Source organism: Canis aureus, chromosome 1 (genome assembly GCF_053574225.1).
Source record: "Canis aureus isolate CA01 chromosome 1, VMU_Caureus_v.1.0, whole genome shotgun sequence".
In the NCBI taxonomy this organism is placed as follows: domain Eukaryota; kingdom Metazoa; phylum Chordata; class Mammalia; order Carnivora; family Canidae; genus Canis; species Canis aureus.
The window spans coordinates 111,915,772-111,935,233 of NC_135611.1; the positions used below are offsets into that span (position 1 = coordinate 111,915,772).

General features: G+C 38.7%; 1 protein-coding gene and 2 pseudogenes across 1 annotated transcript in view; 2 read left to right on the plus strand and 1 right to left on the minus strand.

Moving 5' to 3' along the window:
* LYPD5 (LY6/PLAUR domain containing 5) overlaps positions 1-19,462 on the plus strand; it is a 64,920-nt gene that overhangs the window by 4,737 nt on the left and 40,721 nt on the right. The window lies entirely within an intron of this gene.
* On the plus strand, positions 14-3,043 carry LOC144284623 (prothymosin alpha pseudogene; annotated as a pseudogene).
* Positions 2,199-18,993, minus strand: LOC144311346 (centrosomal protein of 19 kDa pseudogene; annotated as a pseudogene).

Sequence of the window (19,462 nt, forward strand, 5' to 3'; positions counted from 1 at the left end):
TGAGTTCGTGGGTCCCATTCGGTGACTGGGACCTTAAATTGTTTATATCCATGGGACAGTTCGTGCTACTGTGAATCTTTGTTCCCTTAGGCGTAAGGCGGTTTGTGTTAGAGATGATATGCCACTGTTGAAAAGCAACAATACGTGGTCGTGAACTGATACTGTGATCGTATGCAAAGGCCTCTTTGGACTGGAAGATGAGATATGTGACATTCTGTGTCAATATTAGTCACCAAGGATGGCTTAATATTTGTGAGATTTTTTTGATATACTTTTCTTTTGTGTGCATACTATGGTGATTATAAAACTGGATCACCGGCCACCTGGACTAAAAACAAAACAGTGCAGTGTTATCTGGCTTAGTATGTGTTAGTTTGATTATCTGGCTGCCAAGCACTATATGTGCCTGAATAATTGTGACTGTGTTCGGATAGGGAGTTTCATTATTTACATAGTTTCATTATCTATAAAATAGAGTAGTGTTATTACATCTTCTTGGAGCATCAAATTTAAGATGCAGAAAAATTTTTGCAATTTATCTGCCTCGTGATTTTATAACGAGTCAATGCTGTTTTATGGGAAAGAAAGCAAATCAATATTTTAGAAGAAAGAAGAAATCCAAGTAACATCCAGTCATGGAGTGGCTGCTGTAGGTTTCCAATCTTCTGTAATATCAAGAGTACTTAACTTAGAGAATTTTGAAAACCCTAGACTAAGGAAATAATTTCTAACTGGTGGAAGCATGTAGATTAGAGCAGAGCCCAGAATTAGGGATTTAGAGGTCCTAGTTCATAGGTCATACAAGCAGAGAACCTGTTTGAGACTGTATAATTAGTCCATCAGAGCACTAGTTGTCTTATTCAAAAAGTGATAATTTTTTTATATTTTGTTATATTCTGAGTATACAAAAAAAAAAAAAAAACAGACTACCATTTCCTGAACAGTGCCTGATTCCTCTGTGGCCAATTTGAACTTAAATATTTGTATTTCTTCTGACATTTCTGACACTATTTCTCCAGATCTGAATTGGTAGATAAAAACAGATGAAGAGATAATGGATGTAGTATTAGGGAAGAAGATAAAATTCCTTTTCTATTACAATTTCAGAGGAAACTCCTAAATGTTCCTGGGGGGAAAAATGGTTTTTTTTTCTGACCTTTTTGTTGTTTCTCCTCCAGAAGTCTCTCTTTTGCTTCCTCCTAACTGGTTTCATCACAGCTAAAAATCCTTGAAATGTTTTCCATGTTATCAAACACTGTTACATTAGTTTCACTAATATCATTGCAGTAACAAATCTGGAAATGAAACATATCTATCAAAAGTAGGATGGATAATTAGGTGTGAAGTACCTTAACATTAGAATAGAACACAGGAGTGAAAATTACTGAGCCTAATATATGATGAGCAGCGAGCCATAGAAATTTACATAGACTGTGTTCCTTTCACAAAAATTTAAAAAGAAGGAAAATAAGTGATATTTTGTGCTTAAGTGGAAGATAATGGAAAACAAGGATACGACCAATAAAATTCAGGAATGTGGTAAATTCAGAGAGGAGGAAAGATGGAAAGAGATGTTTGCAAAGGGATTCAAGGTTATTTCATAACCCCACTGGCTGCTCTGAAAAGCGATCTTGGCATTGTTTCTGTGTTCAGCCCTAACCACCTCCACCGTGGACTTCCTCCACCACCACAGACTATGATAGACTTACCACCAGAGTCCTCCAACTCTTGCTTTCTTTTTAATCCACTGCATCTGATGATCACTGGTGTGCCAGGTCATGTTAGAGACCCATGGACACCAGCTCTGAGATCACCACCAAGGACTTACAGGAGAAGGGAGTTGTGGAGGAGGCAGAGAATGGATGAGACACATCTGCTAATAGGAAAGCTCATGAGAAAAATGGAGAGCAGGAGGCCGACAAGGTAGATGAAGAAGAGGTAAAATGGGAGGGGAAAAAGAGGAGGAAGAGGAAGGTGATGGTGAGGAAGAGAATGGAGAGGAAGATGGGGAGGCTTAGGCAGCTTTGAACACACAGGCAGCTGAAGATGATGAGGATGGCAATGTGGACACCAAGAAACAGAAGACCTATGAGGATGACTGGACAGCAAAAAAGGAAAACTTAAATCTAACAACAACAAAGGCTACCATGAACTATTTACCTCGCACTTCCCATCTCAGAATCTAAACATAGTCTCCTTCAAGTGGGGAGTTCCATCTGCCCATACCCCACATGGGCAGCGCCAGCTACAGATGACACCTTTGCTCCACCACCCACCAAAGCCATAGCAGGAATCTGCAACACAGGAGGAGAAAAGAAACAAAGCTTCCAAGGCCCTGCTTTTTTTCTTAAAAGTATTTTTAAAGGGAAATTTGTATTTTATATTTATATTTCTTATTTTTTGTATATGTTGTTAGGAGTCATTCATCTTTAATGATCTCAGATAACCAAACCAGCCTTGTGAGCATTCTGTGCCCTACTTCTGACTTGTGGTATGACCTTGTTCATTATAATCTCAAAGGAGAAAATAAAACCTTGTTTAAAAAAAAAAAAAGCTGGGATGCCTGGGTGGTTCAGTGGTTGAGCATCTGCCTTCAGCTCAGGGCGTGATCCCAGGGTCCTGGGATCAAGTCCCACATTGGGCTCCCTGCAGGGAGCCTGCTTCTCTCTCTGCCTGTGTCTCTAACTCTCTCTGTGTGCCTTTCATGATAATAAATAAAATCTTTTTTTTAAAGTAGTAATAGAGAATTTTTAAAGCAGCAAGAGAAAAGAAAATAGTTACATATAAGGGAAACCCCAGAAGGTGGTCAGCTGGTTTTCAGCAGAAACTTTGCAGGCTAGAAGAGAGTGGTGTAACGTATTCAAAGTACTGAAAGAAAATAAACCTTCAACCAAAAATATTCTATCCAGCAAGGCTATCGTTCAGAAAGAAAAAGTAAAATGTTAAAGGAATTCATGACAACTAAACCAGCCCTACAAGAAATGCTAAAGGAGACTTTTTGAGTGGAAAGAAAAGACAATAAGCAGGAGTAAGAAAAGTAGAAAGCACAAAAGCAGTAAAATTAAGTTTATCTATATCAGTGAAGGGATTCACAAAATAAAAGGATATAAGGTACGACACCATATACCTAAAATGGGGGAGGGTATGAAGTAAGGAGTGGGTTCAAACTTAAGCAACCATCAACTTAATATAGACTGTTTTATGCATAAGATGTTATATATAGGGCAGCCCGGGTGGCGCAGCGGTTTAGCGCCGCCTGCAGCCTAGGGCGTGATCCTGGAGACCCTGGATCGAGTCCCACATCGGGCTCTCTGCATGGAGCCTGTTTCTCCCTCTGCCTGTGTCTCTGCCTCTCTATCTCTCTCTGTGTCTCTATGAATAAATAAATAAATAATATTTAAAAAATAAGATAAAATAAGGTGTTATATATAAACCTAATGGTAACCACAAATCAAAAACTGGTGATAAATAGGCAAAAAATAAATAGAAAGGAATCCAGGTATATCACTAAAGAAATCCAGAAAACTATGAGGGAAGATAGCAAGCAAAGAAAGGAACAGGGAACTACAAAAACAACCATAAAACAAGTAACAAGATGGCAGTAAGTACATATATATCGATAATTACTTTGTAAATTGGGACACCTGGGTGGCTCAGCAGATGAGCATCTATAATCGGCTCAGGTCATGACCCAAAATAGAAACTGAAAAAGCAGTAGAACATATGTGGTTCTTTGGAAAGATCAACAAAATCGATAAACCTTCAACCAGACTCATCAAAGGGGTGAGGGGAGAGAGAAAGGATCCAAATAAACAAAATTAGAAACGAAAGAGGAGAAATAATAACTGACATCACAGGTACAATTATAAGAGAAAATTATGAAAAATTATATGCCAACAAATTGTGTAGCCTAGAAGAAATGGATAAATTCCTAGAAATATTTTATCTCCCAAAACTGAATCAGGAAGAAATAGGAAATTTTAACAGACTGATTACCAACAATGGAAATGAATCAGTAATCAAAAAACTCCAACAAACAAAAGTCCAGGACCAGATGACTTTGCAGTTGAATTCTACCAAACATTTAGGTAGAGTTAATAACTATTCTTCTCAAACTATTTCAAAAAATAGGAGAGAAGACTTCTAAATTAATTCTATGAGACTAGCATTCACCTGATACCAAAACTAGATTTGAAAAAATACTACAAAGAGAGAGAGAGAGACACAGAAAGAGAGAACTATAGGGGCATCTGGCTGGCTCAGTCAATAGAACGTGTGACCTTTGATGTCAAGGATATAAGTTTGAGACCCATTTTCGGTATAGAAATTATTATTTTTTTTTTTAGAAATTATTTAAAAATAAAATCTTTTTTAAAAAAGTACAGATCAAAAAAATAAATAAAAATAAAAAACTAAAAAAAAAAACTAAAAAAAAATAAAAATAAAAATAAAAAAAAATTAAAAACTACAGATCAATATCTCTAATGAACATAGACGCAAAAATCCTCAACAAAATATTAGCAACTCAAATCAAGCAACTAAAAAAAAATCATTCACCACGATCATGTGAATTTATTCCTGGGATGCAAGGGTGGTTCAGTATTCACAAATCAATCAACATGATACAACACATCAATAAGAGAAAGGATCCATGTGATCATTTCAATAGGTGCAGGAAAAGCATTTGACAAAGAACAGCATCCATTCGTGATAAAACCCTCAACAAAGTGGATTTAGAGGTAACATACCTCAACATAATAAAGGCCATATATGCAAAGCCCACAGGTAACATCATACTCAATGGCGAAACACTGCCAGCTTTTCCCTTAATATCAGGAACAGGACAAAGATGTCCACTCTCACTACTTTCATTCAGCATTGTACTGGAAGTTCTAGCCACAGCAATTAGACAAGAAGGAAATAAAGGGCATCCAAATCAGTAAGGAAGAAGTAAAACTTTCACTATTTACAGATGTCATGATACTATAAATAGAAAAATCTAAAGAAAACCTATGGACTGCCCAAAAAAACTCCATTAGAACTGATAAATGAATTCAGTAAGATCACAGAATACAAAATCAATATATAGAAATCTGTTGCATTTCTATACCCTAATAATAATAATTCTAATAAATCTATTATTATTATATTCTAATTTAAATAATACTAATACACTGCTAGTGGGAAGAGAAATTAAGAAAACAATCCCATTTTCAATTGTACCAAAAATAATAAAATACCTAGGAATAAACTTAACCAAAGAAGTGAAAGAGGGATCCCTGGGTGGCCCAGTGGTTTAGCGCCTGCCTTTGGCCCAGGGCACGATCCTGGAGACCCGGGATCGAATCCCACGTCAGGGCTCCCGGTGCATGGAGCCTGCTTCTCCCTCTGCCTGTGTCTCTGCCTCTCTCTCTCTCTCTCTCTGTGACTATCATAAATAAATAAAAATTAAAAAAAAAAGAGGTGAAAGACCTGTACTCTGAAAGCTGTAAAACATTGATGAAAGAAAATGAAGATGACACAAGCAAATGGAAAGATTTTCCATGCTTATGGATTGGAAGAATAAATATTGTTAAAATGTTCGTACTACCCAAAGCAGTCTACAGATTTAATGCATTCCCCATCAAAATACCAACATCATTTTTCATAGAACTAGAACAAATAATCCTTAAATTTATATGGGACCACAAAAGATCTTGATTAGCCAAAGCAATCTTGAGAAAGAACAAAACAAGAAGTATCAAAATCCCAGATATCAAGATATACTACAAAGCTGTAGTAATCAAAACACTATAAGCACTGGGTGTTATACTATACATTGGCAAATTAAATTTAAATTTTAAAAATAAAAAAAAACACTGTGGTACTGGCACAAAAAGAGACACATAAATTAAAGGAAGAGACCAGAGAGCCTCATAATACACCCATGATTATATGGTCAATTAATCTCTGACAAAGGAGGCGAGAATATGCAATAGGGAAAAGTCTCTTCAACAAATGGCCTTGGGGGATGTCTGGGTGGCTCAGTGGTTGAGGGCTTCCCTTTGGCCCAGGGCATGATCCTGGAATCCCGGGATTCAGTTCCACATTGAGCTCCCTGTATGGAGCCTGTTTCTCTCTCTCCCTGTGTCTCTGCCTCTCTTTCTCTCTCTGTCTCTCATGAATAAATAAAATCTTTTTTAAAAAAACCAGCCTTGGGAAAACCAGACAGCTACATGCAAAACAATGAAACTAGACCACTTTTTTACACCCCCCCCCACACACACACAAAAAAAAAAACCTCAAAAGGGATTAAATACATAATTGTGAGATCTGAAACCATTAAAATCCCAGAAGAGAGCATAATCTGACATCAGTCATAGCAACATTTTTCTAGATATGTCTCCTGAAGCAAGGGACACAAAAGCAAAAGTAGACTATATCAAAATTAAAAGTTTCTGCACAGCAGAAGAAATCATCAAAAACAACTAAGAGACAATCTACTGAATGGGAGAAGATGTTTGCAAATGACATACCCAATAAAGGGTTAGTATTCAAAGTACATAAGGAATTTATACACCTCAACATCAAAAAAACAAATAACCAATTAAAAATGGGCAGAAGACATGAACAGACATTTCTCCAAAGAAGAAATACAGATGGACGACAAACACATGAAAAGATGCTCAGCATCACTCATCATCAGAGCCATGCAAATCAAAACCACAATGAGATATCACTTCACACCTGTCAGATGGCTAAAATAAAAAATACAAGAAACAACACATGTTGATGAGGATGTGGAGGAAAAGGGACGCTTATACACTGTTGGTGAGAATGCACACTGATGCAACCATTGTGGAAAGCAGTAAGGAGTTTCCTCAAAAAATTAAAAATAGAATTGCCATATGATCCAGTAATTCCACTACTGGGTGTTTACCCAAAGAATATGAAAACACTAATTCAAAAAGATATATGCAAAGGGCAGGGCAAAATGATGGAGGAGCAGGGTCCCCAAGTCATGTGTCCCCACCAACTTACCTAGATAACTCTCAAATTATCCTGAAAACCTATGAATTCGGCCTGAGATTTAAAGAGAGAACAGCTGGAATGCTACAGTGAGAAGAGTTCGTGCTTCTATCAAGGTAGAAAGACGGAAATAAATAAACAAACAAGCATCCAAGGGGGAGGGGTCCCCACGAGGAGCTGGGCTAAGGCCAGGTGGCAAGAGCATCCAGGACAGGAAACCCCAGTCCCGGAGAAGCAGGAACTTTACCAATCTTCCTGAATGGAAAGGTGCTTGCAGGGAACTCGGGTAGGATCCCAGGAGGGGCAGTGGAGCCCCCAGGTCCCCGGGGTCACTAACAGAGGCAGTGCACCCCGGAGGAGAGCATGCCACATGCTGCAGGAGAGCTCAGTAAAGGGCTGGGGCTCCCCGGGAGTGCAATTCCAGCAGCGCAGGCCCTGGAGCCCAAGGCGCCAGGGGACACAGCCCAAGATCCGGCACTCCCCTGGGACAGGCAGAGGCCGGGAGGACATAGGACAGCGAGGATGCTCCTGCCGCTGGGCGCCCCGAGCTCTGCAGATCAGCATCCCCTGCCCACCTGAGCATCCAGGCCTCTGCAGACTGGGAGACTGCGGTAGTTACTGCTGGAGCTGACTCCAGGGCTGGAGAGCTGGCTGCGGCCACTGTTGTTTTTCCTCCTGGTGTCACCCTGTGCCTGGGATGGAGCGGGGCTGCCAGGGAGCAGAGGTCACACAGGATAAACAGCTCCCACTGAACCATGCACCTGGCAGGGGGTGGGACAGCTCCCCCAGGTGCACACACCTGAGAATCAGCACACCAGGCCCCTCCCCCAGAAGACCAGCTGGAAGGACAGGGGAAGAGCAAGTTCTTGACCACGCAGCACTGGAAAGCTCCAGGGGAAGTCGAAGGACTTACAGTATATAGAATCAGGGGATACCCCTCCTTGTTTTTTTGTTTTTGTTTGTTCTCCTCCTTTATTTCTTCCCTTTTTCCTTCATTTTTCCAGTACAACTTGTTTTTATCCACTCTGCACTGAACAAAATGACTAGAAGGAAGAACTCACCACAAAAGAAAGAATCAGAAATTCTGTACTCTGCCACAGAATTACATAATTTGGATTACAATTTGATGTCAGAAAGCCAATTCAGAAGCACAATTATAAAGCTACTGGTGGCTCTGGGAAAAAGCATAAAGGATTCAAGAGACTTCATGACTGCAGAATTTAGATCTAATCAGGCTGAAACTAAAAATCAATCAAATGAGATGCAATCCAAACTGGAGGTCCTAACGATGAGGGTTAATGAGGTAGAAGAACGAGTGAGTTACATAGAAGACAAGTTGATGGCGAGGAAGGAAGCTGAGGAAAAATGAGAAAAACAAAAAGATCATGAGTAAAGGTTAAGGGAAATAAATGACAGCCAGAAGGAAAAATCTACGTTTAATTGAGGTTCCATAGGGCGCTGAAAGGGACAGAGGACCAGAGAGTGTATTTGAACAAATCATAGCTGAGAACTTCCCTAACTTGGGGAGGGAAACAGGCATTCAGATCCAGGAGATAGATCCCCCCTAAAATCAATAAAAACCATTCAACATCCCGATATTTCATAGTGAAACTTGGAAATTCCAAAGATAAAGAGAAGATCCTTAAAGCAGCAAAAGACAAGAAATCCCTAATCTGGGGATCCCTGGGTGGTGCAGCAGTTTGGCGCCTTCCTTTGGCCCAGGGCGCGATCCTGGGGATCCGGGATCGAGTCCCATGTTGGGCTCCCAGTGCATGGAGCCTGCTTCTCCCTCTGCCTATGTCTCTGCCTCTCTCTCTCTCTCTCTCTGTGTGTGACTATCATAAATAAATAAAAATTAAAAAAAAGAAATCCCTAATCTTTATAGGGAGAAGTATTAGGTTAACAGCAGACCTCTCCACAGAGACCTGGCAGTCCAGAAAGGATATATTCAGGGTCATATTCATATATGAATATATGAATATCATATATTCATATATGACCCATTCATATTCTTCTCATTTAGGACATAAATGAGAAGAACCTGCAGTCAAGAATACTTTATCCAGCAAGGCTCTCATTCAGAATAGAAGGAGAGATAAAGAGCTTCCAAGACAGGCAGAAACTGAAAGAATATATGACTACCAAACCAGCTCTGCAAGATACATTAAGGAGGACTCTGTAAAAGAAAGAGGAAGTCCAAGGAAACAATCCACAAAAACAGGGACTGAATAGGTATCATGATGACACTAAATTCATATCTTTCAATAGTAACTCTGAACGTGAATGGGCTAAATGATCACATCAAAAGGCGCAGGGTTTCAGACTGTATAAAAAAGCAAGACCCATCTATTTGCTGTCTACAAAAGACTCATTTTAGACCTAAGGACACCTACGACCTGAAAATAAAAGGTTGATGAACCATTTACCATTCAAATGATCCTCAAAAGAAAACAGGTGTACCCATCCTCATATCAGATAAAGTTTATCCCAAAGGCTGTAGTAAGAGATGAAGAGGGACACTATATCATACTTAAAGGATCTATCCAACAAGAAGATCTAACAATCATGAATATTTATGCCCCTAATGTGGGAGCTGCCAAGTATATCAATCAATTAATAAACAAGGTTAAGACATAGTTAGATAATAATACAGTAATACTGGGAGACTTCGACACAGCGCTTTCTGAAATTGATAGATATTCTAAGCACAACATCTCCAAAGAAACAAGAGTTTTAAATGATACGCTGGACCAGATGGATTTCACAGATATTTACAGAACTTTACATCCAAATGCAATTGAATACACGTTCTTCTCAAGTGCACATGGAACTTTCTCCAGAATAGACCACATACTGGGTCACAAATGAGGTCTTAACCGATACCAAAAGATTGGGATCGTCCCCTGCATATTTTCAGACCATAATGCTTTGAAACTAGAACTAAATAACAAGAAGAAATTTGGAAGGATTTCAAACACGTGGAGGTTAAAGACCATCCTGCTACAAGATGAAAGGGTCAACCAGAAAACTAGAAAAGAATTAAAAAGATTCACGGAAACTAATGAGAATGAAGGTACAACCTTTCGAAATCTTTGGGATACACCAAAAGCAATCCTGGGGGGGAAATACATCACAATACAAGCATCCATCAAAAAACTGGAAAGAACTCAAATACAAAAGCTAACCTTGCACCTAAAGGAACTAGAGAAGGAACAGCAAATAAAACGTTCACACAGCGGGAACCCTGGGTGGCGCAGCGGTTTAGCGCCTGCCTTTGGCCCAGGGCGCGATCCTGGAGACCCGGAATCGAATCCCACATCGGGCTCCCAGTGCATGGAGCCTGCTTCTCCCTCTGCCTGTGTCTCTGCCTCTCTCTCTCTCTCTCTCTCTGTGACTATCATAAATAAATAAAAATTTAAAAAAAAAAGTTCACCCAGCAGAAGAAGAGAGTTAATAAAAATTCAAGCAGAACTCGATGAAATAGAGACCAGAAGAACTGTGGAACAGATCAACAAAACCAGGAGTTGGTTCTTTGAAAGAATTAATAAGATAGATAAACCATTAGCCAGCCTTATTAAAAAGAAGAGAGAAAAGACTCAAATTAATAGATGAATGAGAATATAAAAAATAGTGAAAGGGAATAAAGGGGAAAGGAGAAAAAATGAGTGGGAAATATCAGAAAGGGAGACAGAACATGAAAGAATCCTAACTCTGGGAAATGAACTAGGGGTGGTGGAAGGGGAGGTGGGCGGGGGGTGGGGGTGATGGGCACCGAGGTAGGCACTTGACGGGATGAGCACTGGGTGTTATTCTATATGTTGGCAAATTGAACACCAATAAAAAATAAATTTGTAAGTAAAAAAATAAAATAAAATCATGAATGAAAAAGGAGAGATCACCACCAATACCAAGGAAATACAAATGATTTTAAAAACTTATTATGAGCAGCTATATGCCAATAAATTAGACAATCTAGAAGAAATGGACGCATTTCTAGAAAACCACAAACTACCAAAACTGGAACTGGAAGAAATAGAAAACCTGAACAGGCCAAGAACCAGGGAAAAAAATGGAAACAGTCATCAAAAACCTCCCAAGACACAAAAGTCCAGGCCCAGATGGCTTCCCAGGGGAATTCTATCAAACGTTTAAAGAAGAAACAATACCTATTCTACTAAAGCTGTTCCGAAAGATAGAAAGGGATGGAGTACTTCCAAACTCGTTTTATGAGGCCAGCATCACCTTAATTCCAAAACCAGACAAAGACCCCTCCAAAAAAGAGAATTATAGACCAATATCCCTGATGAACACAGATGCAAAAATTCTCAACAAGATACTAGCCAATAGGATCCAACAGTACATTAAGAAGATTATTCACCATGACCAAGTGGGATTTATCCCCAGGATGCAAGGCTGGTTCAACACTGGTAAAGCAATCAATGTGATAAATCATACCAACAAGAGAAAAAACAAGAACCATATGAGCCTCTTAATAGATGCAGAGAAAGCATTTGACAAAATACAGCATCCATTCCTGATCAAAACTCTTCAGAGTGTAGGGATAGAGGGAACATTCCTCAACATATTAAAAGCCATCTACTAAAAACCCACAGCAAATATCATTCTCAATGGGGAAGCACTGGGAGCCTTTCCCCTAAGATCAGGAACAAGACAGGGATGTCCACACTCACCACTGCTATTCAACATAGTACTGGAAGTCCTAGCCTCAGCAATCAGACAACAAAAAGACATTAAAGGCATTCAAATTGGCAAAGAAGAAGTCAAACTCTCCCTCTTTGCAGAGGACATGATACTGTACATAGAAAACCCAAAAGAGGGATCCCTGAGTGGCGCAGCGGTTTGGCGCCTGCCTTTGGCCCAGGGCGCGATCCTGGAGACCCGGGATCAAATCCCACATCGGGCTCCCGGTGCATGGAGCCTGCTTCTCCCTCTGCCTGTGTCTCTTCCTCTCTCTCTCTTTGTGTGTGACTATCGTAGATAAAAAAGAAAGAAAGAAAGAAAGAAAACCCAAAAGAGTCCACCCCAAGATTGCTAGAACTCATATAGCCATTTGGCAGTGTGGCAGGATACAAAATCAATGCCCAGAAATCAGTGGCATTTCTATACACTAACAATGAGACTAAAGAAAGAAATTAAGGAGTCAATCCCATTTAGAATTGCACCCAAAAGCATAAGATACCTAGGAAAATAAACCTAACCAAAGAGGTAAAGGATCTATACCCTAAAAACTACAAAACACTTCTGAAAGAATTTGAGGAAGACACAAAGAGATGGAAAAATATTCCATGCTCATGGATTGGCAGAATTAATATTGTGAAAATGTCAATGTTACCCAGGGCAATTTACACATTTAAGGCAATCAAAAAACCATGGACTTTCTTCAGAGAGTTGGAACAAATCATCTTAAGATTTGTGTGGAATCAGAAAAGACCCCAAATAGTCAGGGGAATATTAAAAAGGAAAACCAGAGCCGGGGGCATCACAATGCCAGATTTTAGGTTGTACTACAAAGCTGTGATCATCAAGACAGTGTGGTATTGGCACAAAAACAGACACATAAATCAATGGAACAGAATAGAGAATCCAGAAGTGGACCCTCAACTTTATGGTCAACTAATATTCGACAAAGCAGTAAAGACTATCCATTGGAAAAAAAGACAGTCTCTTCAATAAATGGTGCTGGGAAAATTGGACATCCACATGCAGAAGAATGAAACTAGACCATTCTCTTGCACCATACACAAAGATAAACTCAAAATGGGTGAAAGATCTAAATGTGAGACAAGATTCCATCAAAATCCTAGTGGAGAACACAGGCAACACCCTTTTTGAACTTGGCAACAGCAACTTCTTGCAAGATACATCCATGAAGGCAAGAGAAACAAAAGCAAAAATGAATTATTGGGACTTCATCAAGATAAAAAGCTTCTGCACAGCAAAAGAAACAGCCAACAAAACTAAAAGACAACCTACAGAATGGGAGAAGATATCTGCAAATGACCTATCAGATAAAGGGCTAGTATCCAAGATCTATAAAGAACGTATTAACCTCAACAGAAAAGAAACAAACAATCCAATCATGAAATGGGAAAAAGACATGAACAGAAATTTCACGGAGGAAGACATAGACATGGCCAACAGGCACATGAGAAAATGCTCCGCATCACATGCTATCAGGGAAATACTAATCAAAATCACAATGAGATACCACCTCACACCAGTGAGAATGGGGAAAATTAACAAGGCAGGAAACAACAAATGTTGGAGAGGATTTGGAGAAAGGGGAACCCTCTTGCACTGTTGGTGGGAATGTGAACTGGTGCAGCCACTCTGGAAAACTGTGTGGTTCCTCAAAGAGTTAAAAATAGATCTGCCCTACAACCCAGCAATTGCACTGCTGGGGATTTACCCCAAAGATATAGATGCAGTGAAGACACAAAGATGAGGTGCAGAACACCTGCACCCCAATGCTTATAGCAGCAATGTCCACAATAGCCAAACTGTGGAAGGAGCCTCGTTGTCCATTGAAAGATGAATGGATAAAGAAGATGTGGTCTATGTATACAATGGAATATTACTCAGCCATTAGAAACACAAATACCCACCATTTGTTTAGACATGGATGGAACTGGAGGGTATTATGTTCAGTGAAGTAAGTCAATCAGAGAAGAACAAACATTATATGGTCTCATTCATTTAGGGATTATAAAAATTGGTGAAAGGGAATAAAGGGGAAAGGAGAGAAAATGAGTGAAAATATCAGTGAGGGTGACAAAACATGACAGACACCTAACTCTGGGAAACGAAGAAGGGGTAGTGGAAAGGGAGGTGGTCTGGGGGTTGGGGTGACTGGGTGATGGGCACTGAGGGGGACACTTGGCGGGATGAGAACTGGGTGTTATGCTATATGTTGGCAAATTGAACTCCAATAATAAATAAATAAATAAATAAATAAATAAATAAATAAATAAAACTTTAAAAATAAATAAAGTCATTGGTAAACTGATGGACTAAACCAAAAAACAAACAAAAAAAGATATATGCACCACTATATTTATTAGAGCATTATTTACAATAGCCAAATTATAGAAGCAGCCCAAGCATTCATCAACAGATGAGTGAATAAAGAAGAGATTGCATCTATATATAAAATGGAATATTTCTCAGCCATAAAAAAGAATGAAATCTTGCCATTTGCAATGACAGATGGATCTAAAGGGTATAAGCCTAAGTAAAATAAGCCAGTCAGAGAAAGACAAATACCATATGATTTTACTCATGTGTGGAATTTAAGAAACAAAAGAAAACAAACCAAAAAAAAAAACAAAAAGACAAACCAAAAAACAGAAAACAAACTGATGGTTACCAGAGGGGAGATGAGTGGGGAGATGGGTGAAGTAAGTGAAAGGATTAAGAGTACACTTACCATGATGAGCCCTGGGTTGTATAGAATTGTTGAATCACCATAATTGATTTGTACACATGAAATTAATAGAATACTATGTCAACTATACTGAGATTTTTTTAAAGATGGGACACCTGAGTGGCTCAGCGGTTGAGCATCTGCCTTGTGCTCAGGGCATGATCCTGGAGTCCTGGGATCGAGTCCCATACTGAGCTCCCTGCATGGAGCCTGCTTCTTTTTCTGCCTGTGTCTCTGCCTCTCTCTCTTTCTCTCTGTCTCTCATGAATAAATAAATAAAATATTTTTTAAAAATTTTAATACTCTATGGAGATATATACCTGAATTTTTACTTTCAGGATTTATATGGTGAATTATATTACCAGACTTTGTAACATTCATACTTTGGTTCCTAGAATAGGCTTTTCTTGATTATTTTAATGGATACAGTAAATTGACTTTCAGGATCAATCCACTCTCTCTTTTTTTTTCCTTTCTGAAATGGAGGATGCTTAAAAAAGATAAATTTACCAGTTCCTTTTCTAGCTAAGCTTGTAGAAGTGAAATAGATTTTTAAAATTCTCTTAAAAACTTCCTTTAAATCTGATTTTTAAAAACATTTTTAATAAGATTTTATTCATCCATTCACAAAAGACACGCAGAGAGAGGCAGAGACACAGACAGAGGGAGAAGCAGGCTCCCCAGAGGGAGCCGATTGGAGACTCCACCCCAGAGTGGGATGGCACCGGGAGCTGAAGGCAGATGCCCAACCGCTGAGCCACCCAGGCATCCCTCTTTAAATCTAAATTAAAGTTCTTTTAAAATTTTGCTGATGTTTGGAAGATAGAAGGTAGACATGTTATTTTCCTGCTGATTGCTCTGTCAAAGTTGTGAAAATAATTATCTGATTTACAGATGGTTATATTTCCAATTTTTAGCTACTAAATGTTAAAAGTCAAATGAGTGTCAGTGACAAAAGATTATGGTGCCTAGATTTAGCTATAGTGTCCGGTCTTGAACATGACTGTCCACTGGTACCCTCATGACATCCCATCCTCCTGTCTGTGACAGAAATCTATTACAGAAATAGTATCTCCAGTTTGGTCATCTTTTACTTGGAGTCATTCCTGAAAGTTCTGTCTAGAACTCTTTCCTCTAGTACATTCAATGATTTTGTAAGCCTCTATTTTCTTAAATTTCTTTATGCTTTAAATTGGTAGAGTAAATACAGATTCCAGTATGTGAACTTTGCATTTGCTTCCAGAAAGTGTTGTAGATGACAAGAATAGGCATCTAGGATGGGAAATCAGAGCTGGATGAGTTTGAAGGAAGTGAGGATCGGATAATCATTACAAAGTAAAAACTCAGTTACCATAGGTCAGCTGTATACCAGTTAACAGAATGAAGTAATCATTCAAAAAATGCTTTCACAGAATGAGAGCCAGGGGATCCCTGGGTGGCGCAGCGGTTTAGTGCCTGCCTTTGGCCCAGGGTGCAATCCTGGAGACCGGGATCAAATCCCACGTTGGGCTCCCTGTGCATGGAGCCTGCTTCTCCCTCTGCCTATGTCTCTGCCTCTCTCTCTCTCTCTCTCTCTCTCTCTCTCACTGTGTGCCTATCATAAATAAATAACAATTTTAAAAAAAGAATGAGAGCCAAATTAAAAACTCTTAAAGATGGTCTGCATAGCAATAATCTCCTTCGTGATCTGCCCTGTCCACTTCTCTGATCCCATCTTTTACCATTCTTCATATTGCCTAGTATATTTCCTTTTTTTAATGTTTATAGCTTTATTTAATTAATACTAATTTTTCTTGAAGAAAACAGAATTTCTTCCAATTAAAGAGTATAATAAGATGAAAGATGTATTTGTACACATATAACTTGATTCAACAACGATCTCTTTGTAAGATGAATGGATAAAGAAGATGTGGTTTATGTATACAATGGAATATTCCTCAGCCATTAGAAATGACAAATACCCACCATTTGCTTCAATGTGGATGGAACTGGAGGGTATTATGCTGAGTGAAATAAGTCCATCCAAGGAGGACAAACATTATATGTTCTCATTCATTTGGGGAATATAAATAATAGTGAAAGGGAATAGAAGGGAAGGGAGAAGAAATGTGTGGGAAATATCAGAAAGGGAGACAGAACGTAAAGACTCCTAACTCTGGGAAATGAACTAGGGGTGGTGGAAGGGGAGGAGGGCGGGGGGTGGGAGTGAATGGGTGACGGGCACTGGGGGTTATTCTGTATGTTAGTAAATTGAACACCAATAAAAAATAAATTAAAAAAAATATCAGAAAGGGAGACAGAACATAAAGACTCCTAACTCTGGGAAATGAACTAGGGGTGGTGGAAGGGGAGGAGGGTGGGGGGTGGGGGTGAATGGGTGACGGGCACTGAGGGGGGCACTTGACAGGATGAGCACTGGGTGTTATTCTGTATGTTGGCAAATTGCACACCAATAAAAAATAAATTTGTTATTAAAAAAAAAAGATCTCTTTGTAGATCCAAACTCATGAATAGGCCTAACCTGGCAATGCCTGTTGTTATATATTATGGGTAGATTTCCTATTTTGCAAACAAACCTATTTATTTATGGGAAGAACTTCAGGGTTTCAGAATGTCTTTAGTATATATATTTTCCTGATCCTGGAGGGGCAGAATTCCCCTGTTGTTCATCAAATGATATCCACCTGCAGCTGCAGGGCATTCTACAGGGCTACTCTTCTACTCCAGGGTTAAATACATAACAAACAGACCAAAATAATATACATAACAAACAGAGCTAAATACATATAAAGACGTAATGCATATTAAATGCTTAAGAGTGTTTCTGTTTTGTTCATATAACCAAAATGATAATACTACCTATGTCATAAGTTTGAGGATTATGAGACAATAAATGTCAAGGATTTATGTGCCAGGTCCATAGTACATAACAAATGCTAATTAACATTGTTATGATCATTTTGGAATATAAACCTTCAATAAATGGATATCATATGTAACAATATTACTAGATGGGAAAATTCCATATTGAAAAGATGCTAATAATCCCCTACGTATTTGGTTTTTTTATTTTTTATTTTATTTTATTTTTTATTTGTAAAAGATGTAAATATTTTTCAAAATTCCAGATTTTTTTGAAAGGAGTGTCTGATGATTTGATTCTGAACCTTGCCTGAAAGAATAAGATAGCCAAGAAAATTGTGAAGGGGGGAAAAAGACATAATGCATACAAGGTAATCTGGTAACCATATATGCCCTCCAATCTTATCCAGCTATAAATTGCTTACTGTTCCTCATACACAATGTTCTAATCCCTATCTCTTTACCACTACTCTCTTCCCCCTTTTTTTATCCCAGGTTCCGTCATCTGGAATTCTATATAAACTGCTACCCAAACACTACCATTTCTAGATCCAGGCAAAGTCCCATCTCACCACTAAAGGACAGTCTTCCCTGACTAGTCTACCCTAGGGTAATCTAGCCTTTGACCCTCTTTAACTTTTATCAAGCATTTGGCTGTAATCTTTTTTTCTGCCTAATACTGTTAATTAGCTATTCACAAGTTTTTGACTTATCTTCCGGTTATATTATAAGTTCCTTAAAGGCAGATTCCAATATTCTATTTTCCCTGAATTCCTCATGCATCTACATAGTAGATACTCCACATATGCTGGTTTTGAAAAGTAACATGGTTGATCCAAACATGACCCACCACGTACAGTTACATTTTTCTAGAACCATGTTTATATATTTTATACATGTTTATATATGTTTATTTGTATAAACATAGATTTTTCTCCTAGCCCAATTAATGTTTTTAGTTTTTTATATCAGAACTTAGGTGACTCGGGGATCCCTGAGTGGCACAGCGGTTTGGCACCTGCCTTTGGCCCAGGGCGCGATCCTGGAGACCCGGGATGGAATCCCACGTTGGGCTCCCGGTGCATGGAGCCTGCTTCTCCCTCCGCCTGTGTCTCTGCCTCTCTCTCTCTCTCTCTCTCTCTCTCTGTGTGACTATCATAAATAAATAAAAATTTATAAAAAAAAAAAAAGAACTTAGGTGACTCTGTGTCCCAGCCATAAGACTGCAGTTGTTCATCCTGTGGGAACTCAACTTCAGTGTCATAAACAAATTTGGATCATCCTTCTTCTGATTTTTCTCAAAACGTTCATCCATGATGCTCTTTCTTTCAGCAAGTTCTTTGTCATCTAGTTTGTTCAGGTCTTCCTTCAGATCAATGATTGTTTCCAGTTGAATTTGTTGTGCTGTTTTTGCCAAATTTTACTCCAACAAATAACCTTATAAAAAAAAATGAATAACTTCTCTAGCTGTCTCAGTGATACCTGTTCTAGGTAAATTTTGTGTTGTGGATTATTCCTTAATTGTTCAGCAGCTCTGCTGCAATCTGAAAACTTTGAAAAGTTTCAGACTGGCAGGGTGCATTGGTGACCTTCCCCTTCATGTCATTTTCAAAGATTAAGGTAATAGCTGGAGGCTGGAACCTAATTCCACATTTCTTGGAAGAGCACATCATTTTCACATATACTTCAGGGTAAATCAGAGGAAATCTGATGAAAATGTGTTAGTCACATAATGACTTTCTGCTGGAAGCGGAGGTGGAGACAGGGAACTCCCAGATCCAGCTCACAAGACTGCACCTGGGGGTCAGGGATAGACTATATATTTCAATTATATTTGCCAGTGTATCATTTAGAGATGCATTTGACAGAATAGCAAATAAACCCTCCACACTAGCTTAAATACATGTATTTTGGTCAAATAAATGATCAGCGTTTATCTATTATGACTGTTAACTGCTGAGTTATATGAGGTTTCATGTTACATTGCTATTCTCATACCAATTTTAATTTTCCCAAATTAGAATTAATGTATTTTAATATGCTTGGCTTCTCCATGTACAAATTATTTATTCATTCCCAAATTTTCAACAGAACATGTCAAGAATTCTATCAATTTAACTTTCTGCTTTTTAAAAAAAGATTTTATTT